Source organism: Rhinolophus sinicus, chromosome 2 (assembly GCF_057876585.1).
Source record: "Rhinolophus sinicus isolate RSI-liver-muscle chromosome 2, RSI-T2T, whole genome shotgun sequence".
NCBI lineage: Eukaryota > Metazoa > Chordata > Mammalia > Chiroptera > Rhinolophidae > Rhinolophus > Rhinolophus sinicus.
Window position 1 is genome coordinate 38,187,985 of NC_142502.1, and position 25,476 is coordinate 38,213,460.

Genomic DNA, 25,476 nt, shown 5'->3' on the forward strand with positions numbered 1-25,476 from the left:
ATCGTGAAATTCAGTGAAATTAAATTGTTACCTTAGAATTTTTAAAAAATTATCATTGACTTATTTTTAAATGAATTCAGTGAGCATGTGTTTTTCCATGCCTTCCTCACCAACATATAGAGACAAAGAATTGCTTGTGATTTATCAAGAGGAACTACAGGAAAAGCACAGAAGGAAGCCATACATAGTCATGGCATGCCTATTCACCCGAGCAGAGCTATTCGTTTTGCTGGCTGCTTTTTCCTCTTTGTTGTCACAAAAGATTTAAATGTCTAAAAAGCATTTCATAAACATTCTTTCTCTTTATGATATCTACACTTCCACAATGTAAACAAAACATATCTTTTTTCCCCTGGGAAATACAAAATAACTGGGTAAATTGGCAGCCTGAAAAATTATAATATATTGGAAAAAATAGTCAGTGTCTACTAGCTGCACCCCGCTACACACACACACACACACACACACACACACACACACACACACACAGTTGTTTTTAAAACACTCTCCCTGTCTTTAAGGATTTCACTCTAGTTGGAGTGATTCTTCCTGAAATAATGGCACTCAAAACTTGATAACTTCCATTCTCCCGCTTCACTCAACACTACCAACACACCCAATATTTAAAATCAACAATTAAAACAAAGCTATATTTTTGTCCCTGTGTTTATAATGTATAGATGGTCTTTGGAGTAGAATTATTTTCCTCAAAAAATATAAAGCAGAAAAATTTCTGCTTCAAAATAGTCTTTCTCTGCATTTATTTTTCTAGTAGCATCCTTATAGTACTGTTTAAAGGAGATCTTAATTATTAAACATGTACCCTGAGTTAAATATTATTGATATCAATGAAAAATCTGGTTAATGTTTGCCCAGTTAACACATACAAACATTCTACATAAACAAATGCAGGTTCAATGGTATCTTTAGAAATGAAAGCTAATTTACTCTATTAGAAAAATTTGAAACACATTAATGTCTTACTGCAGGAAACCATGTCTATGTTCTTCTAGGAAACACTGAGGTAAATTAACCATCACCAATTGTCTAGATTGGTTTAACAATTTACAGATACTCCTTTCAAATGCTAATCATGCAATTTGCTTTTACAAATCTACAACATTCTCAAGCAGTTCACCTATGAACAGAAACAATTGCCTATTGCTCCATAGAGAGAAGAGGCAAACATTTTAATTCAGGTCATACATGCAGTTTTGGTCAGTATAGATATTGTCAAAAAGTGACTACAATAAGCAAAGAAAGTCAAGTTAGAGAGGAGCTTAAAGAAAATGAGATCATGTCAATTTATGAGGGACTCAATGTTTAAAGATAGTGACTGAAATTTGGTGCTGCATTTAATCAAATTCAATATTTAACAAACCCAAAACTTTGAATCCAATGATGATACTTAAAAAGAAGAAAAAGAAGAGGAAGAAGAAGAAAAGGAAGAAGAAGATGATGAAGATGGAGAAGAAAGAGAAGAAGAAGGAAAGAAGAAACTACTAACCCTGCCTGAGAAACATACTAACCTACTAAACTAATAACCCCCCACTGAGAAACATTTGTGAAGTTCACAGTCCAGAGGCATAGGGTCATCCAAAACCTGACATATAATCAATCACAAGACAATAGAGCTCTTCCCATTACTAAATATCTATCTGCAGCAGTTCCTTTTACCTGGTATATCAGCTAAGGAAATAATCTCTGACCTAAAGAATATGTCAATAAAACCTCCAAAACTGAAAGCAAAGAGGATAATAAACCTACATAAATATAGTTAACTGACCTTTGACAAAGGAGCAAAGGCGATACAATGGAGCAAAGATAATCAAAGATGATACCGGAACAACGGGACATCTTTGAGAAAAAAAAAAAGAATCAAGACACAGACCTTACACCTTTCACAAACATTAACTCAAAATGGATCATAGAACTAAATGTAAACTGCAAAACTATTAAACTCCACGAAGATAACATAGGAGAAAACCTAGATGAACTTGGATATGGCAACCAAAGGCATTATCCATGAAATAAGTAATTGATAAGCTGGACATCATTAAATTAAAAATTTCTCCTCTGTGAAAGATAATGTCAAGAGGATGAGAAAATAAAACATAGACTGGGAAACAGTATTTGCAAAATACACAACTGCTAAAGGATTATTATCTAAAATATATGAAGAACCCTTAAAATTCAACAGTAAGAAAACAAATAGTCTGATTTAAAAAAAATGAGCCAAAGACCCTAACAGACAGCTCACCAAAGAGGATATACAGATGGCAAATAAGCATATGGAAAAGATGCTCCACATCATGTCATCAAGAAAATGCAAATTAAAACAGGGAAGAGGTACCACTACACACATAATAATGGCCAAAATCTAGAACACTGACAGTATCAAATACTGGTGAGGATGTGGAGCAACAGGAACTCTCATTCACTGCTGGTGGGAATGCAAAATGATATAGATATTTTGGAAGACAGTCTGGTGGTCTCTTAAAAAACTAAACATACTCTTACTATACAATTCAGCAAATGTGCTCCTTGGTATTTACCTAAGGAATTGAAAATTTATATCCACACAACAACCTGAACATAGATATTTATAACAGTTTTCTTTATAATTGCTAAAACATGGAAGCAACCAATATGCCCTTCAGTAGGTGAACAGATAAATTAACTGTGATACATCCAGACAGTAGAATATTAAGCACTAAAAGAAAGTTATTGAGCCATGAAAAGACCCAGAGTAACCTTAAATGCATATTGCTGAGTGGGAAGACCCAACATGAAAAGACATACTGTATAATTCCAATTATGGAAAAGACAAAACTATGGAGACAGTAGTAAAAAGGTCAGTGGTGTCCAGGGGTTGAAGCCAAGTCCAAGACTCTAGAGTAGAATATGAAATTGCAAGAAAGATGGGATGGAGACGTCTAAATTCAGGAATAACACTGTAATTGGATACTTGCTTTGGTATAAGAGTTCAGTGTAGCATTGGAAAAAATATAGTTCATATTTGGTATAACAGCTCAGTGTAGCCATACAAAAATATAAGAGAGTTGAATCAGAAATATCAATGCAAACATGATTTTTAAAAAGATTGTTTTCTGGCAAGACAAAAAGGAGACCAGTAGCTTCTGTGTCATCCTAGTCTTTCTCAAGTGCTCATATAAAGCAACACATCCAGTATTCAATCATCCATATTCAATCCATGGCTACTCTCCAGCAAAGGGGGCCAGGTCTTCTTGGAAAACAATTGACTCAACCTATGTAGGCAAAACAACTCAAAATGAACCTGAGATACCTTGTATACCCTGTTGTCAAGGCAATTACATGTTGGGAATAATAGAAATAGTTTTATAAGGGATAAAGAGATGCGTCTCAAAAGAGAACTCCCAGTGGCCAAGTTATATCAATAATCCCTTCAAAACAATCCCTTCTCTACTATGGGCTCCTTGTAACTGTGGGACAATACCATAAAGAGTCTTAGAAGCCCTGTTGTTTATTTAGAAAAATCTATGAAGCATGCTCTTAAGATACTTAGAGCTCATTGTGTCTTTATGAAAGTTTCTAATGTTGCTCTATCTTAAATCATTCTAATGTCTTAACAAAGGTTCTTAAAATTTCACCCTTGATTTGCTCTTTGTGTTTTCTTTTCCTACTTTGAGAACCCTTTATTATCTGACAAAATCCTTTTGGATCTTTTGTATTTTTTTTTTCTAAATTCCATTTTAAAACTGAATAGTTTGTTCTTTAATACATCTCTCTCCTTTCCCATTTTATTATTGGTAGCTAGAAGAAGGTAGGTGGCACCTGTAAGACTATCCCTGGAAATATTCTTAGCTATATGATAAAGTTCATTTGGGGCATTTGTCTTTTTTTTCATGCTAATAAAGGAAACAGTTTTGTTAATTTTCTTTCATTATACTACTAGGGTCACCTTTTCTCCAGCATTCAAAACTATCTTCCTCACTTTCCTTTAGGCCTCTGTAACATCATCCTTGAGTTCATTTGCCTTCCATTAACACCCACCTCAAGGCCCTTCAGACTTTCCCTCACAATCTCCTCAAGGCCCTTCCAATGTCTACTGAGGACTGGACCTAAATCTAGTGCCACAAGTTTTCGTGTTTTATTTTGGTAGAGCCCCACTTTCACTTCCAAAATTCTGTTCCAGTTAATATTGCTGCATAACAGGTGTTCTAAAAATTTAAAACAGCAAAAATCATTCTATTGTCTTCCATGGTTCCTGTGGATTAGGAATTAAGAAAGGGCTCAGCTGAATAGTTATGAGTTGGGTTCTCTCATATGATCATTATCTAGACTTTCTAGAGTTGGAACACTAGAAGCTGGAACATCTGGGGACTAACCAAGCAACTTTCTCTATCTACACATTGTTTCAGGACTTCTCCATACTATGAACTAGTTTGGGCTTCGTTTGCTGGTCCAACGAGTTCAACAACTTTTCCATATAGACTAGTTCTAAGTTTTAGTGTAAAGATTAGTAGAGAGGTATATAACAAGTAATTTACTCAAATGATGGTTGAAACTATAAAAACTGAGATAATATTGACAGTTAATAAATAAAACTTAAAAATAACACCGAACCCATATAAGGTTATCATTATTGTAATAGTACACTCATTCACTTAGAGAGATACAGATGGAATTACAGCTACCTAATACGCAGTTTTACATATTATAAAGCCAGTTCTGTCTATGCCAAACCCTGATAGCCTGATATGATTATGTTTAGGATGTGGATATTGCCCCTTACGGGTTTCAGGGTGGGGAAGTATTGAAAACCGCTGTTGTAGCCAGTGAGAAGCTGCTGAAAACTTGAATGTTAATATCAAGCCATTTTCCAGATGTTAGCTTTATCTCATTGAGGCTGAATATAATTTTATTAATTCCTTTTGCTACCATTGCTACAATTTCTTTTACTGAGGGAGGCTATTCCAAACCTTTCATTCTTTCCTCAACCCCTTAACTCACTTACCTTTTTCATTACCAACAGATGGTTTCAACTCATTCTTATTTTCCCTACCTAAGTTAACAGTATATCCATCAACCAGTCACCCAAGCTAGACACTTCAGTTTTCCTCAACTTCTTCAATCCCTAATAATCTGTTCTAAAGTCTTACACATTCTGTATCTAAAATACCTTTATAATCCTCATAGCCTGAGTTTAGTCCTTCATCACCCTTTACTTGAATTATTTCAATAAGCATTTAATTTGTTCTCTTAAGTCTGTTCTACAATCAATTATACTTGCTTCATTGCAAGCAATTCACATTGTTTCCTTTAATTTTTCTAATCATGGAGTAGATACAGAAGATAAAAAACATAAAGGTAAAGAAGACTTCCCTCTATATGGCACCAATAAAATATAAAGGCACTCACTTCATCTCAGATTTCTCAATCTATGAAATTTAGCATTCCATTATTGAAAACATATGAGTATATATTCTTTTCTAAAGTTAAAACACAGTTTGTTTGTTGTAGGGGAGGGGAATATGGGTTAAAATCATCACATTATATCTAGATAAAAATAGTCATCTTAAGTATGATAGAAGCACAGAGGAAATAAATGTAAGATAGCTTATGAGTGTGGTGATGTATCTAAAATTTCCTCACTAGCAAAGAACTTTACCAGTCTTTAAATACACATTTTAAGAAATTTTATTCTCATATATATAGTGACTCACTTTCTCATATCTAATATTCCATCATAATCTTTGCTAATATTTTTGTTTATATCAAAAATTATCTTTGTTGGGTGACAGTTAATAAACAAAACTTAAAATATTGTCACAACATTCAGCCTTCAAAATCAAAACAATCAGATGGTTTCTAAGCTAATTTATGTTTTCCCTAGACACAGAAAGAACTTTATGCTCTTACTGCAATAGATTTTTCACCATTTCCTACATAGAATACTCCCCAGAAATTGTTCATCTCTGTATATTTGCTTATGCTATTGTTTCTTCTTAGAATCTACTTTTATTACAGCTGTGACTGACATAATCCTACGTATATGTGAAAGCTAGCTGTAATTGGAGCCTTTGTTGATGGGCTAGACATAATCAATTTTATGTTTCTGGGTGTGCCAGGCTATTTTAGTCACTCCACTAGAATGACCTAGGACACAAGGAATATTAAGCACAATGTTCAGAGACTATTCTTGGGATATTTTGAATCTAAAATGTAAAACTCTTAGGTCTGGGGAAACTACTAGTGCTGGGGAACAGTGCATACCTCATGGATGTGTTCTCTAAGACCAACTGGTAGGTCAGTGGCAGTGACTATTCAAACAAGGGAGTGTTGAGTTCCTATGTCAATGCTTTGATAGCAAAAAAGAAATGATTTCTGAGACTAAAAATGACAAAGGAGTGAATACACTGGCTCGTCTTGGATAAAGCACATCAACTTTGAAGTGAAACTAAAAGGAGAAACATATGTAACAAAATATATATCACACACAAAATACAGAGGGTGCCAAAAAAATGTATACGCATTTTAAGAAAGGAAAAAACTGTATTAAAATTTAATATTAAAATACTCAATATATACTGATAATAAAAGATGAATACAAGTCATGTTTATACATTTTTTGGCACCCCCAGTACATACAACACATAATATATAATGTGTAATATGTAATAATTCATAATATATAATTAAAATTATATTTACATACAATTATGTGTAATGATATAATATACGACATAAAATATATGACATAAACATTCTTAAAATTATTGTTTTAATGAACCACATTTTATCATTGACAGTGCAGAAGCTCAGAGAGTATCAGTAACATGCCCAACATCAAATGTCTGATAATTGGTACAGCCAGCACTGAAGTCAGACATTGTAACACCAGTTTTTTAATGTTCCCTTTATCATACTACACACTCACCAATGTGCAGTTATTGCCCATGAATTATCTAATAAAAATGAAGAGACATGGATACATTTTCAAGAGTAGTCCAAGTAAGACAGAGTTACAGCAATCCAATGGAAAGTAAGAAACAGCTCAAGCCTTACATGATACCACGACTAAAACACATGACTGATCCCTGATCAGGGAAATGTGCAAGGCTGAGATAATTGGTTTCCCCAGCTCTTCATCCAAAACCAAATGCAATTTACTAGTGGACACTAAATGGTAAAGAGAGAGATGCTTGTCAGAAGAAGTCACTGAAGTAAATAGCTTATACTGCATGGAGGTTACCTCTAATACTCAGAACACCAGAGTTTTGAAGTAAAAAATGATTTATCTTCACACCTATGCTACTAACTTGATTAAAAAAGAAGTCCGGAATGCAGCTACTATCGAAGAGAAAAAGATAAGCTTTTTGTCTGCTTCCTAAAGAAAACATCAGATGTCATTACAGCATAAAAATAATAAATAAAATTTAAAACAGCCCAGAAGCTGAAATTGTTCAGCAAGACATGACTGATTTTGATCCTATTCTAGTTAGCATGGTTCTGTGTCTGTGCACAATTCAACAGAGCAAACAAGGTAACAAGAAGCTCAGAATTATTTTTAAAAAATAAATATTCTGATCTTTTGGGTGTAACCTAACCTTTAAGGTATAATATTCATAATTAAATTGTCAACATATCATACAACTAATTTTTGAATTACAATAATAAAAATAAGAGAGTAAAGACACGATCAAGTAAACATACCTACAAATTAGGGAACATTAATTGTATAGAGTTAAATACAACAAAATACATAAATTAGTGGAAAATCAAAAGAAAAGGAAGAATGTTTATGAATGTAAAATCTGCTAAAGTATTCCTAGACTTTTATAAAAACATAAATGTCTTATAAATTTGGGAACACTTACTGAGGTATTTAAAATAAAGACCCAGATCCCCGCTTGATAATAGCTAGAAAAAAACTAAAAGAATTCTGATATTTATTTTACCAAACTTTTCTATAAGGAAGATGACATTATTCTATTTATTTGCATAGCAGCTCTAAATATTTTCACCTGCAAGAAATAGCGTTACCCTCTAAGACTAATGTTACATATACATCTGTCTGACAAACATGGACCTTAACTTCTGGAAGTCATACAATAGCTATGCGAAAGAAGTCTGTGACAGAGCAGCAAGGTAGGCAATTGAGACACATGGAGAATCTACACCTGCTCCAGACAGACAGTAAGCCTCTGCTGCCCCTTGATGGGAGTGCCATGGTAAATCATAGCCACGGAATAAAATCTTCCTGCTCTCTAGTAGGCTAGTAAGACCTAGTCATGCTCAGCTCTATAAAGTGGAGACAAAGATTGTGAAAGAGAATGAATGAGTCTAATTATATAAATTTATACATTTTAATACTTTTCATGTCACTTAGATTATAGCTAAATGGAATCATCTGTCCGCTCATACCACTTCTCACTTTTCAGAATCCTCCATTTATTTCCATGGTCAGAAAATGACTTTTGAAAATGGCATAAAACTTTGAAGAAGTATTTTAACTCTATAGTTATTTTGATAGGGTGCATAGTTATTTTGTTAGGGTGCATTTCCAGCTGCAAGAGACAGACACAATTTTCAGAGTCATTCCCATGGTAGAGGGAGTTAACAACTACATCAAGACCCCAGAGGAAGTTGGTTAATTAAACTTGTATATAACAAGCCACCTTCGGTAAAATCAGGACATTCTGTTGCCGTAGCAAAATGCTTCACAAATGTGCACTTTCTTACCAGTCTTTTTCTTGAAGTCAGTCCTTCCCTTAAATTACTCTTGATTTCTGTTACCACAACTCGAGAACATCATGTGGCAAGGTAGAAGAGTGTAGTTGTTGTTTAAGAGAGTGAGCTCTGGAATAAGAATGCCTTGTTTCAAAGCAGGGCTCAAGCATTCCACCTTAGAGCTGCAATATTGCCCAATACCTCTAACTCTCAGGTTCTTTGCTTTTTATCCCCTTTTGGTTTGTTTTAATCTCTGAAAGAGAGATAGTAATATTTGCCTTTTAGGATCAATCAAACAATGAATTTTTAAAGATCTATGTGGAATATTTAGCATCTCACCTGAAATAAGTGCTAAATAAAGTCTCATTTTTTTATTACTCTTGTTCACAAAAATACTCCAGCTTTCAAAATATATTTGGCCTAAAATCCATCATCATTACCAAATATTAACTGAATGTCTACCATATGCTAAGCACTCTATCAGGCCCGGGGCCTTCGCAGGCATTTCTACATGGAACAATTAAAAAATTGTCCTTAGAAATATTTGGAATCTAGTACACAGCCAGCTCAGTGTTTCCTCCATGACCTTAGGAACAAAACAAAACAAAACAAAACAAAACAAAACAAAACAAAAAAGATTTCAAAAAAATGTCAGCGGGCCCATTTCTGTGCATGAATATTGACATTAATATGTTCACCTAGGAAAAATGGCGGCGTGAGGAGAGCCTCTGTAAAGCTCCCCTGGAATTTACAACGAATCGAACAACAAAAACTCCACAAAGGACTCCCTGCACAGCACACAGGCAACACGAAGAGGCCCACTACCGACTGAAATCACCTACAGGTGGGAGATTCGCGCGAGTGGAGGGAGGAGGAAAGGGAGAAGTGCGCGGAGACGGAGACGCGCGGGCGGAGGACGCAGACCTGGCTCAGTGCGCCGAGCTCGCTGCTTCCCGGAACTACCGCAGCTGCGGGAGAGGGAAGAACTCGGACTGCTAGGGCTCCGCCAGGGCTCCACAGGGCTGAGGGGACAGCATATAACACGGCTGAACCCAACGCTCACGGCAGAGACCTCGGAGAAAAGACTGAGGGAAAAAGGCTGAAAACGGTGGTTTAAGCCCGCACTGCCGAGCAGAGAACGGAGCCTTAGGCACTGAGACTAGCCGCCCCCTCCCTCCCCTCCCAGAGCTCGTCCGGCCCCCACCTGCCCGGTGCTAAAAGCGAAACAGTAGCAGTGTCAGATCAAAACAACAGAAAATTTGCTGTTTTGAGAACTGTGGACTGCAAACACAATTTCACAGCCCAACTAGTTCCAGCAAAGGGGAGAGAGCTGTGGAAGCAGGACGGGCTGTGGTGGTTGCCGCCATTGCTCTGGGCCACCTCTCACAACTCACCCCGCCTCTGACCCCACCTATCTGGGCGGATCCCTGCAGGAGTAAACAGAACTGCTGAAACCTACGGGCTCTGAATCAGGAGCTGGGTAAGCTCTCCGCATACCCACCGGGACACTGCGCCCTGTGACCTAGACGAACTATTAACAGAGGAGAAGCCCGTCTCCCAGGGAATCCCCCCATTGTGTGAGAAGTTGGAATAGTGCAGAGAAAACATAGCACTACTGTGTGGGAGAAGAAAAATAAGTTGCAGTTGGAGAAATAATAAAACATTCTACCAACAAGTACTGGCAAACAAAAGAAAGACCGCTTTCTATCAACCTGTTGCAGAAGCCACTCCTGTAGATGTCTAGGAAGAGAAATAGTAAACCAGTAATCACCATGAATAACCAAGGCAACAAGATAGCTCAGAAAGAAAGTGAAAAACCTCCAGAGAAGGCACTTAAAGATACAGAAATATGTGACTTAAATGACAGAGAATTCAAGATTGCAGTTCTGAAAAAACTCAACGAGATACAAGAAAACACAGATAGGCAGTTAAAGGAACTCAGAAACTCAATCAAAGAACAGCATGAGCATTTTACGAAAGAGATTGAAATCTTAAAAAAGAACCAAATAGAATTTCTGGAGATTAAGAACTCAATAGAAGAAATTAAGAATGAAATAACCAGCTTAGGTAGTAGAGTTGACCAGATGGAGGAAAGAGTCAGTGACATCGAAGATAGAAACCTGGAAATGACACAGAGAGAAGAAGAAAGAGACTTGAGACTTAAAAGAAATGAAAGAACTCTACAAGAACTTTCTGACTCCATCAGAAAGAGCAATATAAGAATAATGGGCATACCAGAAGGAGAAGAAAGAGAGAAGGGAACAGAGAATATATTCAAACAAATTGTCGATGAGAACTTCCCAAATTTGTGGACAGAACTGGACCCTCGAATCCAAGAAGCAAATAGAACACCTAGTTACCTCAATCCCAACAGACCTTCTCCAAGGCACATTGTATTGAAGCTGTCTAAAATCAACGACAAAGAAAGAATCCTCAAGGCAGCCAGGGAAAAGAAGACGGTAACTTACAAAGGAAAGCCCATTAGATTATCATCAGATTTTTCAGCAGAAACTCTACAAGCCAGGAGGGAGTGGAACCAAATATTCAAACTATTGAAAGAGAGAAATCATGAGCCAAGAATAATATATCCAGCAAAGATATCCTTTAGATATGAAGGAGGAATAAAGACCTTTCCAGACATACAGAAGCTGAGGGAATTTTCTAATACACGACCTGCACTACAAGAAATACTAAAGGAGGCTATTCGACCACCATCAACAGGGACAATTTGTGGCAACCAAAACTCAAAAAGGGGGAGAGTAAAGGCCTGAACCGGAATATGGGAATGGAGAGAGTAAGCGTGCTGAAGATAATGGAATACTCTAAATATCAAACTTTCTTTTACATAAACTTAAGGGTAACCACTCAAAAAAAATCCAGAACTGAAATATATACTGAAATAAGAGAAGAAACAGAGGGAAACATCATAGAATACCACCACACAGAAATAATAGACAACAACAAAAAGGCAAAGAAACAATGGAGACACAGCCTTACCAGAAAACTAAAGATAGAATGACAGGAAATCCTCACATATCAATAATCACCCTAAATGTAAATGGACTGAACTCACCAATAAAAAGGCACAGAGTAGCAGATTGGATCAAAAAACTAAACCCAACCATATGCTGTCTCCAAGAGACACATCTCAGCTACAAGGACAAGCACAGACTCAAAGTGAAAGGGTGGAAATTGACACTCCAAGCAAATGGTACCCAGAGAAAATCAGGTGTAGCCATAATGATATCAGATGAAACAGACTTCAAGGTGAAAAAGATAACAAGAGACAAAGATGGACATTTCATAATGGTGAAGGGGACTGTACAACAAGAAGACATAACAGTCATCAATATTTATGCCCCCAATCAGGGAGCACCGAAATACACCAAGCAACTACTAACAGAACTAAAGGGAGAAATTGACCAAAACACAATTATACTAGGGGACTTAAATACATCATTGACAGCTATGGATAGATCATCCAAACAGAAAATAAATAACGAAATAGTAGCCCTAAATGACACATTAGATGAAATGGACATAATTGACATTTATAGAGCACTTCATCCTAAAACATCAGACTATACATTCTTTTCTGGTGTACACGGAACATTCTCAAGGATAGACCATATATTGGGACATAAAATCAGTCTCAACAAATTTAAGAAGATTGAAATCATACCATGCATATTCTCTGATCACAAGGCTTTGAAATTGGATATCAACTGTAAAAAGAAAGCAGGAAAAAACACAAATACATGGAGATTAAACAACATACTTTTAAAGAAGGACTGGGTCAAAGAAGAAATTAGAGGAGAGATCAAAAGATACATAGAAACAAATGACAATGAAAATACATCCTACCAAAATTTCTGGGATGCAGCGAAAGCAGTTTTAAGAGGGAAATTTATCTCATTACAGGCCTATCTCAAGAAACAAGAAAACTCCCAAATAAATAACCTCATGTTACACCTTAAAGAACTAGAAAAAGAAGAACAAGTAAAACCCAAGGTCAGCAGAAGAAAGGAAATAATAAAAATTAAAGCAGAAATAAATGAAATAGAGAACAAAAAGACAATAGAAAAAATTAATGTGACAAAGAGCTGGTTCTTTGAAAAGATTAACAAAATTGACAAACCCTTGGCTAGACTTACTAAGATAAAAAGAGAGAAGACACTGATTAACAAAATCAGAAACGTAAAAGGGGAAGTTATCACGGAAACCACAGAAATACAAAGGATCATCCAAGAATACTATGAAGGACTATATGCCACCAAATTCAACAACCTAGAAGAAATGGACAAGTTCTTAGAAACATATAGCCTTCCAAGGCTGAACCATGAAGAACTGGAAAATCTAAACAGACCGATCACCAGTAACGAAATTGAATCAGTCATCCAAAACCTTCCCAAAAGCAAAAGTCCGGGACCAGATGGCTTCACTAGTGAATTCTACCAAACCTTCAAAGAGGATCTAATACCAATTCTGCACAAACTCTTCCAAAAAATTGAAGAAGAGACAGTACTCCCTAACTCATTTTATGAGGCCAACATTACCCTGATACCAAAACCTGGTAAGGACAGCACAAAAAAAGAAAACTACAGACCAATATCTCTAATGAATACCGATGCAAAAATCCTAAATAAAATTCTAGCAAATCGAATACAACAATGCATTAAAAAGATTATTCATCACGACCAAGTGGGGTTCATCCCCGGGGCACAAGGATGGTTCAACATACGCAAATCCATCAATGTGATACATCACATAAACAAAATAAAGGACAAAAATCATATGATTATATCAATTGATGCAGAAAAAGCATTTGACAAGATACAACATCCATTTATGATTAAAACACTTAATAAAATGGGTATAGAAGGAAAATACCTTAACATAATAAAGGCCATATATGACAAGCCCTCTGCTAATCTCATAATTAATGGAGAAAAGCTGAAGCCCTTTGCTCTACGTTCAGGAACACGACAGGGATGTCCCCTATCACCTCTGCTTTTCAACATAGTGTTGGAAGTCCTTGCCAGAGCAATCAGGCAAGAGAAAGAAATAAAAGGCATCCAAATTGGGAATGAAGAAGTTAAATTATCACTCTTTGCAGATGACATGATGCTATATATAGAAAACCCTAAAGACTCCACCAAAAAGCTACTAGAAACAATCAACGAATACAGTAAAGTTGCCGGCTACAAAATCAACGCACAAAAGTCCATTGCCTTCCTATATACTAACAATGAAATCTCAGAAAAAGAAATACAAAAAACAATTCCTTTTGCAATTGCAGCAAAAAGAATAAAATACCTAGGAATAAACTTAACCAAGGATGTGAAAGACCTATATGCTGAAAACTATAAGACATTTTTGAAAGAAATTGAAGAAGACACAAAGAAATGGAAAGACATTCCATGCTCATGGATTGGAAGAATCAACATAGTTAAAATGGCCATATTACCCAAAGCAATATACAGATTCAATGCAATCCCCATCAAAATCCCAATGGCATATTTTAAAGAAATAGAACAAAAAATCATCAGATTTGTTTGGAACCACAAAAGACCCCGAATAGCCAAAGCAATCTTAAGAAAAAAGAACTATAATGGAGGTATCACACTTCCTGACTTTGGCCTGTACTACAGGGCCACAATAATCAAAACAGCATGGTATTGGCAGAAAAACAGACACATAGACCAATGGAATAGAATTGAGAACCCAGAAATAAAACCACATAAATATGGACAGATAATTTTTGACAAAGAAGCTAAAAACATACAATGGAGCAAAGACAGCCTCTTCAATAAATGGTGCTGGGAGAATTGGATAGCCACGTGCAAAAGAATGAAACTGGACTGCTATTTGTCACCATGTACCAAAGTCAATTCAAAATGGATCAAAGATTTAAGCATAAGACCTGACACAATAAACTGCATAGAAGAAAACATAGGTACTAAACTTATGGACCTTGGGTTCAAAGATCATTTTATGAACTTGACTCCAAAGGCAATGGAAGTAAAAGCTAAAATAAACGAATGGGACTATATGAAACTTAAAAGCTTCTGCACAGCAAAAGAAAACATTGACAAAATAAAGAGGCCACCAACTGAATGGGAGAAGATTTTTGCTAACAGTGCCTCCGATAAGGGGCTAGTATCCAGAATATACAAGGAACTCATGCAACTCAACAACAAAAAAGCAAACAACCCAATTGATAAATGGGCAGAGGACTTGAAGAGACATTTCTCCAAAGAGGACATACAAATGGCAAATAAACATATGAAAAAATGCTCAACATCACTAATCATCAGAGAAATGCAAATCAAAACCACAATGAGATATCACCTCACCCCAGTCAGAATGGCTATCATCAACAAGACAAATAGTAACAAATGTTGGAGAGGTTGTGGAGAAAAAGGAACCCTCATACACTGTTGGTGGGAATGCAGACTGGTGCAGCCGTTATGGAAGGCAGTGTGGAGGTTCCTCAAAGAATTACGAATAGAATTGCCGTTTGACCCAGCAATCCCTCTCCTGGGTATCTACCCAAAAAATCTGAAAACATTTAGAGATAAAGACACGTGTGCTCCAATGTTCATTGCAGCTTTGTTTACGGTGGCCAAGACATGGAAACAACCAAAATGTCCTTCGATAGATGAATGGATAAAGAAGTTGTGGTACATATACACAATGGAATACTATTCGGCAGTGAGAAAAGATGATATAGGAACATTTGTGACAACATGGATGGATCTTGAGAGAGTAATGCTGAGCGAAACAAGTCAGACAGAAAAAGCAGAGAACCATGTGATTTCACTGATATGTGGTATATAAACCAAAAACAACAAAAGAACAAGACAAACAAATGAGAAACAGAAACTCATAGACACGGACAATAGTTTAGTGGTTGCCAGAGGGTAAGGGGGGTGGGGGGGGTGGGGGGGGAGGTGAGGGTAAGGGGGATCGAATATATGGTGATGGAAGAACTGACTCTGGGTGATGAACATACAATGGGATTTATAGATGATGTAATACAGAATTGTACACCTGAAATCTATGTAATTTTACTAACAATTGTCACCCCAATAAATTTAATTAAAAAAAAAAAAAAAAAAAAATATGTTCACCTAGTTAAAAAAAGGAAAAGAAAAATGTTGTAGTTAAAATAAGATATCAGTTGAATCAAACAGACCACAAGTTTTATTTACCCTTCTTGTTGATTTTCCTGATAGCTATAATACAAAACATGCACAATCCTCCCAGGATATGAGATACATCCTAAGCCATAGAATTTTAATGTTTGCTGCTTTGCTTGGTTTGATCATTGAGTTGTCTGAAAAAAAATTATTTAACAGATGTTTAATATTTAACATGTCTTGACAAGTCTGCTAGTCTAAGGATTTTATGGGTTATTGAACTACAAGGCTTTCATTGTTTTTGTCCTTTTACTATATATATAAGTACATGTCAACATCTGACATCAAAAAATATAATTATGAATCGATCATTTAGTACTCTATGAATCCAATCACAATATACTGTTTCATCATAATTTTACCTTGGTGGAAATAAGTTGAAATTATCTAGTCTCTCTCAGCCTTTATTACCCAGTGATCACATTTTTTTTTCGGACTAGAGAAAAGTAGATCCAGCCATTCAACCCCCAGAGTCATTAGTTCACTTTTACTGTCTGATAATTATATGGAAAAGGATCACACAGACAAGAAAAAGGTCATTAGTATGAATGAAAATATAATGGAAATTCCAAATGAGAAATAAGGCAGTAAATCCTAAAGAAATTTTGAGGATGGCAAGACCTCAAGGATTGCTTGAAAGGGAAAAATATGGCATGTCAGGAGGTAAGCTAAATCTCTTCTTGGCTTGTTTGGTCAGAAAGTTTATCATAGATGCTCTCTGAATTAGTATAATTCAAGAACACCCGTAGAAATGCTTTCTGGCATCTAAAGCTATAACAGATGGCACACCTATCTGTATGCGCATTGCTATGAGCTGATATATGCTTGCAGGAAATCAGGGTTATAAAGTGGTATACCCACAGGAGGTCTTCCAGCATTGTGCTGCTCACTTTATTTCTTCTGTAAATAAATATGGTCTTTCTATACTTTCTATGAAGGGTCAACATCCTTCCCTTAATATATAAAATAAGGACCTAGCAAACTTTCAGACTAAAACATATGTAAATTGATTCATCAAAAAATACAAATATTATAATTTGGATATTTATTTTCCTCTTCAGATATCCCTTAAGCTTAGGTCTGCATTGTACCATTCTTCAGCTGATTATTCATAAAAGAAAAATCTTTCCTAAAAAAGCAGTTTGACGTTTATGTTCATATCATTTTATCTCCCTTAAGGAGCCAGATCTGTTTATAGGCATCTCATTTAAAGAGCATTCTGATGTGATATGGAAGAAATTAATAATGGAGGAAATTGATCTGATTTAATTTGAGGTAACATAAGCCAAGTGGTTTATTATAGACAAATTTCCTCAACTACCCAGTAAAGGAAGTTTTGTATAAAAGATTACATAAATGGGGAGATGTAAAAATCTGGCAGACACAGTCAGCACAATATTATTATTTTTTTAAATAAATGGTACTTCATATCCCTGCAACCCAGTGCATCAAAAAGAAGTCACTCAAATGCAAATTACAAAAGTATCCTTATATGTAGGTGATAGGGTTAACTATTCACATCTGGAGATTTATGGCAGGATACAAAGTCAAACTTTAAAAGATATGAACCACAGAAATCCAGTAATCTCCAATCCTCTATTCTATAGATTGAGGTCTCCTCTATTACAAATATTCAGCTATAATCTCTAAAATGTCTCGGTTAAATTGCACAAGAAATGAAAAAAGTGAACACAGTTCCAGTCAAAGACATGGCTTCTCTAATTCTCACCTATTTGGATGAGAGAATTGTCACTCTGAATTCTTGACAAGGCACATGTATATACTTATTTATTTTAATGGCAAATTATGGCAGTCTGGAGTCTTGGAGAAGCTCCAGACATGCGAGAAGCTCCCGACATTTGGATTGGACCAGAGCTACTTAAACTGGGGGCCGTGGACCTATGTGGCCCAGGAAAAGTAAGTTTAGAAAGTGAGAGTCAATGTTAAAGCTTTTTATAGAAATTTGATATTTCCAGGATATTTTTATTATATTTTACAAAGGAGTTTGTCCTCAACATACTGTAAATTTAAGATGATGATGATGATGAAAATTTGGTTAGATTACACAGGTCCTACTAATGTTCTGGTCAGGGTAAAAGACAAAATGAAGACACAGTAAAGGAGATTTGTGCTTTCTCTACAGTTTGATATAACACCAGCTCGGGAATGATGTTCTTCTGGATTCAGATCATGGAGTAGCAGGCAGAAAGACTAGTCAGAAAGCCTGCTGACTAGAATCCTTACTAACTGTGTCACTTTGGGCAATGTCACCCTTAAATTTAGCGAGCAACCCACCCCCCCCTACCCTGGGACCATACCTAGGAGGCCCTACACTTTGAAGCCCTCACAGGATATTTAAATACATATTATTAGTATATTTTATTATCATAGGTATCCTTGAGCTCGTGTAGTTTGTATAATCTATTTAGGCATGTCTGGGATATAAGAGAAAGTATCGGTACAAGATCCATAATATTCTGTATTCTTACATTGTAGAATTATTCTTTGAATAACTTAAAATATTGTAATACTTTTTGCAGTCCAGGAAGGGTGTTCCACACCCAGACCTACCTCAAAGTTCCCTACCTGATCACCCACCTCTCGCCTGTTTTTCCCCTTCAGGGATCTTTCCAGTTTTCTATCTACATCCCCATCCCATCTCCCACATGTGGGGTTGGCCAGATGCCCTAGGCAGATACAACACTTATGTCTATCATTTCCTTCTGGAGCCGCATGGCTGGCAGTTATAGGAGAATGGCCTAGCTAGTGGATTGCTTTCAAGTAATTTGAGATGTCTCAAATTGTTTAGACAGGACCCCTGCAAAAAGTGTTTGCCCCTACACACACACACACACACACACACACACACACACACACACTCACACGCATACTCTAGAGGGTAGCCCAAACTTTGAGCAAATTATTTAACCTTTCTAAACCTCCATTTCCTTGTCAGTTAAATGTGGAAAAATAATATTTACATCACAATGTTGTTCTGAGAATTAAATTGTGTAAAATATGTAAAACACCCATTACAGTGCCCGTCTCAGTGTGGTCTGTCATTCTCATTCCTCTAAATGAATTGTAGCACATGTTCAGAGACGCTGCAAGCCAATTGGCTAGCAAAGCTCATTTCATTTCATTTGCATGCATTTGCATGTCTCCACATGGAGCAGGTACTCTCAAATTGGTGGCAGATCTTTAATCACTCTTTGTCTTACACTGGTCACATTCACAGAAGTATGTTTCTTGTCACACCCCTGTAGGCATTTGAATTCATGATTTTTCTACCTCAACTCCTTTAGCTTTTATACTTATTTACTATTGAGAAATAGAAGGACAAGCTTTTGACTAGCGACAGACAGAGGCCCCTTTCCTTAGACAAACACTGCTACCCCCAACCCATGACTGTCTTGGTATGTGGTCCTTTGCTGCCCCCTAAGGGCGTCTGCTCTCTTTACCCACTTGCCTTGACTACAGGCTATTTAAAACCATTAAGAATCCTTGTCCTGACTTTAGTGTGTAGTGCAGTGTATGGAGTGTATCCAGGTATAATTACAAAGTTTCACATTGTAAAGGATAACAAGCACTGTGTTTCCCAGAAAATAAGACCTAGCCGGAATCCGTTATAATGCGTCTTTTGGTGCAAAAATTAATATAAGACCACGTCTTATATTAATTTTTGCACCAAAAGACGCATTAGAGCGGATTGTCCGGCTAGGTCTTATTTTCAGGGAAACACAATATATACTCCTCACCTGAAAGTTCTCCTTTCATGAGGTCCTTTCCATAGCACTAATCCCACTTTCTTGAAAATACATCATTGCTTGTCTATTTATAGTCCCCACTAAACAGTACAGTCAGAGCCACATAATCCAGCTTGGACATGAGGGAAGGCCTCACACAGTAATGGTAACACAATAAATAATATTACACACCCATGACAATGGCAATTAGAAAAACTGACAACGCCAAGTCGTGGTAGGGTATAAACAATTAGAAATCTCATATATTGCTAAAGGAAATGTGAAATGATACAGTCGCTTTGGAAAATAGTTTGGCAGTCTCTAATAAAATTAATATACACTTGCCATATAAGTCAACAATTCTACTTCTAGGTATTCAACCAAGAGAAATGAAAACATATGCCCACTCACAGACCTATAAACGTTCAAACAGCTTTATTCAGAATAGTCAAACACACTCAAATGTCCTATAATAGGTAAATTGTTGCATATTTATACCATGAAATAATAGTCACAAATAAAAAGAAATGAACTATTGAAACATACAATAACTTAATGTAAAAAGAACTCCACTAAGCAAAAGCAGCAACAAACAAAAGTATACATACTGTATGATTCCATTTAATCTGAAGTTCTAAAAAGGACAAATCTAATATGTACGAAACAGGTTAGTGAGGGACATGTTCTATATCTTGATTGTGATAGTATTTATAAGGGAATTTTAATTTGCCAAAGCCCATTAATACTTAAAGAGGTGCATTTTATTATTTAAGTCAATAATGTTGACTTAATACAAACAAATAAATAGATATCTAAATACTCGGTAATTTAAAAGGCCAGAACCAACAACTTATAAGCTCCACATGATGAAGTTTCTTTGGCTTACTTACCTCTCCGGAGCCTATTTTAATTGAGTTCTAATAGCAAAACATAATGGCATGTCTCAACAGTATTATGGACAACAAAAATCAATTTTCAATTTTATAAAACTAATGTGTGATAACGAGCGTTAGTGCCCCTCTATCTAAAAAAAAAAAAAAAAAAAAAAAAAACACAATTAGTTCTAATTTGTTCAGAATATTTTCAATCAGTGAACCTTCATGTAGATATCATCCTTTCTAATAAAGAGCCTCATTGAAACATCGCAAAAGTCAAAACACTAACAAATTAATGTGGCAGAATGAAAAAGAGGCTGTACTAATGATAATTGTTAACACAACCACTAAACAGATGCTCAGCTCTTTCCAGAATCAGCCTTACCCTTGACTACATCTTCTTGAGCCTTTCTCTTCTGGCTTTGGACCATCTGTCATTTGGCAGATATGCCATATTCTGAGACATCTATATTCAACCACCATTCTCAAACCCTGCAAATATGCACTAATTCTAGGCAAGAAACGATGGCCTATTTTAATATTTTGTTTTCCTTATTTTCATTTAAAATCCTATCACACAAAGGAAAAATTTAGAAAATTTCAGTGGTAAAACGTAACATAATTGCCTCTAGGAAGTTTCCCTTACCTTCTGTAAGCTTTTAGTAGCAATTCAATAAAATTTCAAATTTTGCAAAGAAGAGTACTATATAATTTCCTCTAGTCAATAATGAAGATTTGCTGGGGATTCAGCTAATTCAGAAGCCTCACAGATTTGGAGCATCTGTAGGATTTTTTTCCTTAGCTACATTTCAATCTCAGTCCTGAATATAATATTTTAATTAATTATGGACATAGTTATTCTCCTGCTTTCCAAATTTTATATAACACTTATGAGAAATGGAAATAAAATTATCTTTTTTGATTTTTGAAATAGTGCTGAGTACCCTGTTGATTTCCAAATCTACTTTCTAAGTTGAGTAAGGGAAAAAACAAACAAAATAGAACAAGCTTGATGAGCTAAACTGAGCTAAATAGAAAAAGTTGAGAACTGAAATGAAGCTCTTGTCAAATTATAATTTCCAACACATCAAATCAACAAGTTCATGGACAGCCTAGAAAATCATACACTCTAAACTTTTCTCTTAAACTCCCATTGAATGTATTACCTCAGGTGAGGTGAGAAATGGAGAAATGTGGAGTTATTGTAATATATGACTATTCCCGGGAGTTTATTTTGTTCAAAATAAGCATATCAAGTTATTACTCTCTTGACAAGCTATCCAGTTTGCACTTAGAGCAGTCAAAATACTTGATTAAAAATAAATAATAAAATCAAAAGAACTCTTACACATGATATAGCTATCTTCATTTTAATTTCGAAATTGAAATAGACCCTACCGCATGCAACCCACTGTTTATGCTCCTATTTGATGATGTTTTTACATTCCAGGAGAGAAAGGCCACTTTACTTTCTGCATAATGCAAACATCTGCAATGACCACAGGGCAGTATGCAGGAAGTTCTCAAAACAGAAAAATTACCTTCTTTCTTCTGTTTCTATCGCTTCCCTATTTCAATTTAGGGTGTTGATTGGTAAAATATCCTTATGCATAAGAATCAGGGGATATAACTATCCTAAGGGATAAGCATTGTGCTGTACAAATGATCACATAAGAGGCCAGGTAGCTGGTGCTCCCATCACTAGAGACCAGTCACAGCTTTGATTTATTTGCAGCTCCTGGCACATGAACCACTCACATAGTTAGTAAACTGAACAGCTAGCCAAAGTTCAACACAGTTCACATGTTTGAATGCTTTGCTTACCAAGAAAGCACCTACTAGAGTTGAAAGAACCTTTATACCAAAAAACAAACACAGCAGAACCAAAGGCAATGTATATTTTAACTATACTTCCTCTGAAGAAAAACATTTCCATTAAGCATCCAAAGAGATTCATATTACTGCACATGTTGGTAAAAGTATAGTCTCAAAAAATGGAGGCCTCACCATCCGAAAAATATAAAGGCTAACATAGCCCATGCCTGTGACTTCCTGCTACTCCTTCTTTCACTCCTTCCTCTTCTAAAGACCAAGTCAGGAAAACTCAAAATAAGGATATTTGTCTTTACTGATGGAAATAGAGTTTTATGATTACACCGTTTTATAACATACCCTCAAAATCTGTTTTGGGATCATTTCATTAAATAAAATAGACATCCATTTCAGTTTTCAACATTACCACCATTAAACACACACACACACACACACACACACACACACACCCTAAAAATATATATACAAAATTTTCTGGGACACTCAGATATCCAGAGCATATCCATTTCAGCTCACATTCATGTGCAAACATGGATTTGGCCTCTCTCTCAAGGTGTAGTTACTTTTGAAAACAGTTATGATGAACTTTATTGACCCTTGAGCTTTTGACCCAGCTTCATCACAAACCTCACAAATGAGGCACAGAGGACTCTTACCTTTCTTACTGCCCACAATAAGCACTAAATATTTGGGACGAAACTGTAGAAGCCCTGGCCCTAATGTTAACAAACACACAAACCAATTAAAAATAAAACAAACCAACCCCCCCTCCCCCCAAGAAAAAGCCCCTGACTCTAATTCTAGAGTTAGCATTGACTTCTGGTGCCATTTTCAACACATAAAAAAGTGTACTTAAAAAATATGGTGAATGTTTAAATAAATAAAAAAAAAAATTGTTACAGTAAAGGACACATTGCCATTAATCCCCCTGTGGATACTCCCCCTCACATCAAACACACTTATTCAATCAATCTTACCACTTTCTGAAGCAGTTCTGGAATTCGTCTTTCGTGAGTGTCTTCAGTTGCACTTTTGTGGCTGCCTCCATGTCAACTCAAAACATTTATCTTTCACAGTCATTTTGATTTTGGGGAAGAACCAGAAGTCACATGATGCCAAATCTGGTGAATAAGGTGGATGAGGACACACCGTAATATTTTTATTTGACAGAAATTACCATACCAGAAGTGATGTGTGACAGAGTGTTGTCATGGTGGAGATTGAAGTAAAGACACTCACAAAAGAGGACTGCAAGAACTGCTTCAGTAAGTGGCAAGAACAATTGGATAAGTGTATTTGAAGTAGGGGGAGTATTTTGAGGGATGTTAATGACAATGCATCTTTTACTGTAATAGTGTGTTTTCGTTTAAATATTTACCATATTTTTTATCACACCTCATAGGATCAATGTCCTAAGAGAAATGCCACAATAAAATTAGTGCTATTAATTCTCTTTAGTAAAGATATTTGCTTATTTCCTGTGAGAATAATTTTTAGGGAACAAAATGTGATAAAAAGCCCAAAATTAGAATCAAATGATAAGTTTCACAGACAAAGCTACACGGTACATTTTTCTATAGTTTGTGTGTGTATGTGTGTTTTGTGCCTGTTTTTCTAACCTATGACTAAAAGAAAAATAACTAAATATATTTTTGAAGGAATAATTATAACTGGTAACACCATTTTCTTAACTGAGTAGAAGAAACAGGGGACAAAATTCTATAGCCATTGCTGGTATTATTATTGCTGGATTTTGCTTTCTGTTTTAAGATTTATATTATTGTAAAATGTTACTAAGTACTAAGGAAAGAGATTAAAAAGTAACAGAAGAGATTAAAAAGTATCAGCCCATGGAAATCCAAGATGGCAAGTTATATAAACACTGTGCTTGCTTTCTTCTGTGAACACATTAAAATTACAATTAAATCACAGAACACTCAATCTGGAGAACCATCTGAAGTCCAGCTGCAAAGAAGTTTTATGACTAAGGATATCAAGAAGAAGCCACAGCAAGACTGGTCAGAAGGGTGCAGACACAAAACGGTTTGGCTACAAACCTCCATGTGATGGTTGAGAATCAGAAGGGATAGCTAGGCTCTGAAGGTTACCCAAAGAGGAACAAGAGACCCCATCCCAAAACCAGACTCCTGAGCCAGGAATAGGAGCCTCCCCAACACCTGGCTATGAATAACAGTGAGAATTCTGACCATCCAGGTGGGATGGAAGGCTGCAGGGAACCAAGACATTCTCTTAAATGGCCTGCTCATCCTGGGCTCTGGTGGAGGGACAGTAACCCCAGAGGGCATGGGAGGCATACAGGGGGAACGCTGAATTTTGTAGCTTTGGGGCAAGGGCTGGAGGGCAGTTGTCATTTTTCCCTGTGTGGGGTCCTCCTCCCATACAGCAGTCAGGTGGGCACCATCTGTCCTATGTTGAGCCCTCTCCCCATGCTCATGGCCAAATCTGAATCTGAATCGGTTTGGTGAGCTCCATTGGGACACCACCCCACCCAACTCCCCCAATGCCAGAGGCACTTTCTTGATGAGCAGCCAGCCCCACCTGCATTGCACTCTTTCTTGGAAAACTATCAGAGTCTGCATGCCCCAGGTGGGCAGCGACTGGCCTCGGTATGCTCTGAGACTTTTGCTGAGTAGCTCCAGGCTCAGTACTGGCACCAAACCAGAATCTATGTTAACCTAGTGACCATAACTCTTCTCACTCTAGTGTCTCACTGAGACTCTGCCCCACCCAACGTGCATACCACATGAGGATTTATCAGTGGCTGAACATTAAGTGTACCAGGAGGTCAAGCCTCAGGTTGTCCTGGATTTTTGTGGAGATACCCCAGGCCTGGTTCTTGTGGCAGATGTCCCTGGTTCACTGGTTCACTGGTTCACAGTGTGGCCTCTCCCACACGCCTAAGGTTTAGCACAGGCAGCGAACAACCACAGATCACTTTGTAGCTCCCACCAGGTAGTCCCTGGCCAGACATAGGTGTGGGTTACCTGGGCATGAACAAGAGCCCCTCCCAAGAGACCACATAATCAGCATACTTAGAGGTTAGCTTCATACCACAGCAGAGCACCACCCAATTAGCCTCACAAG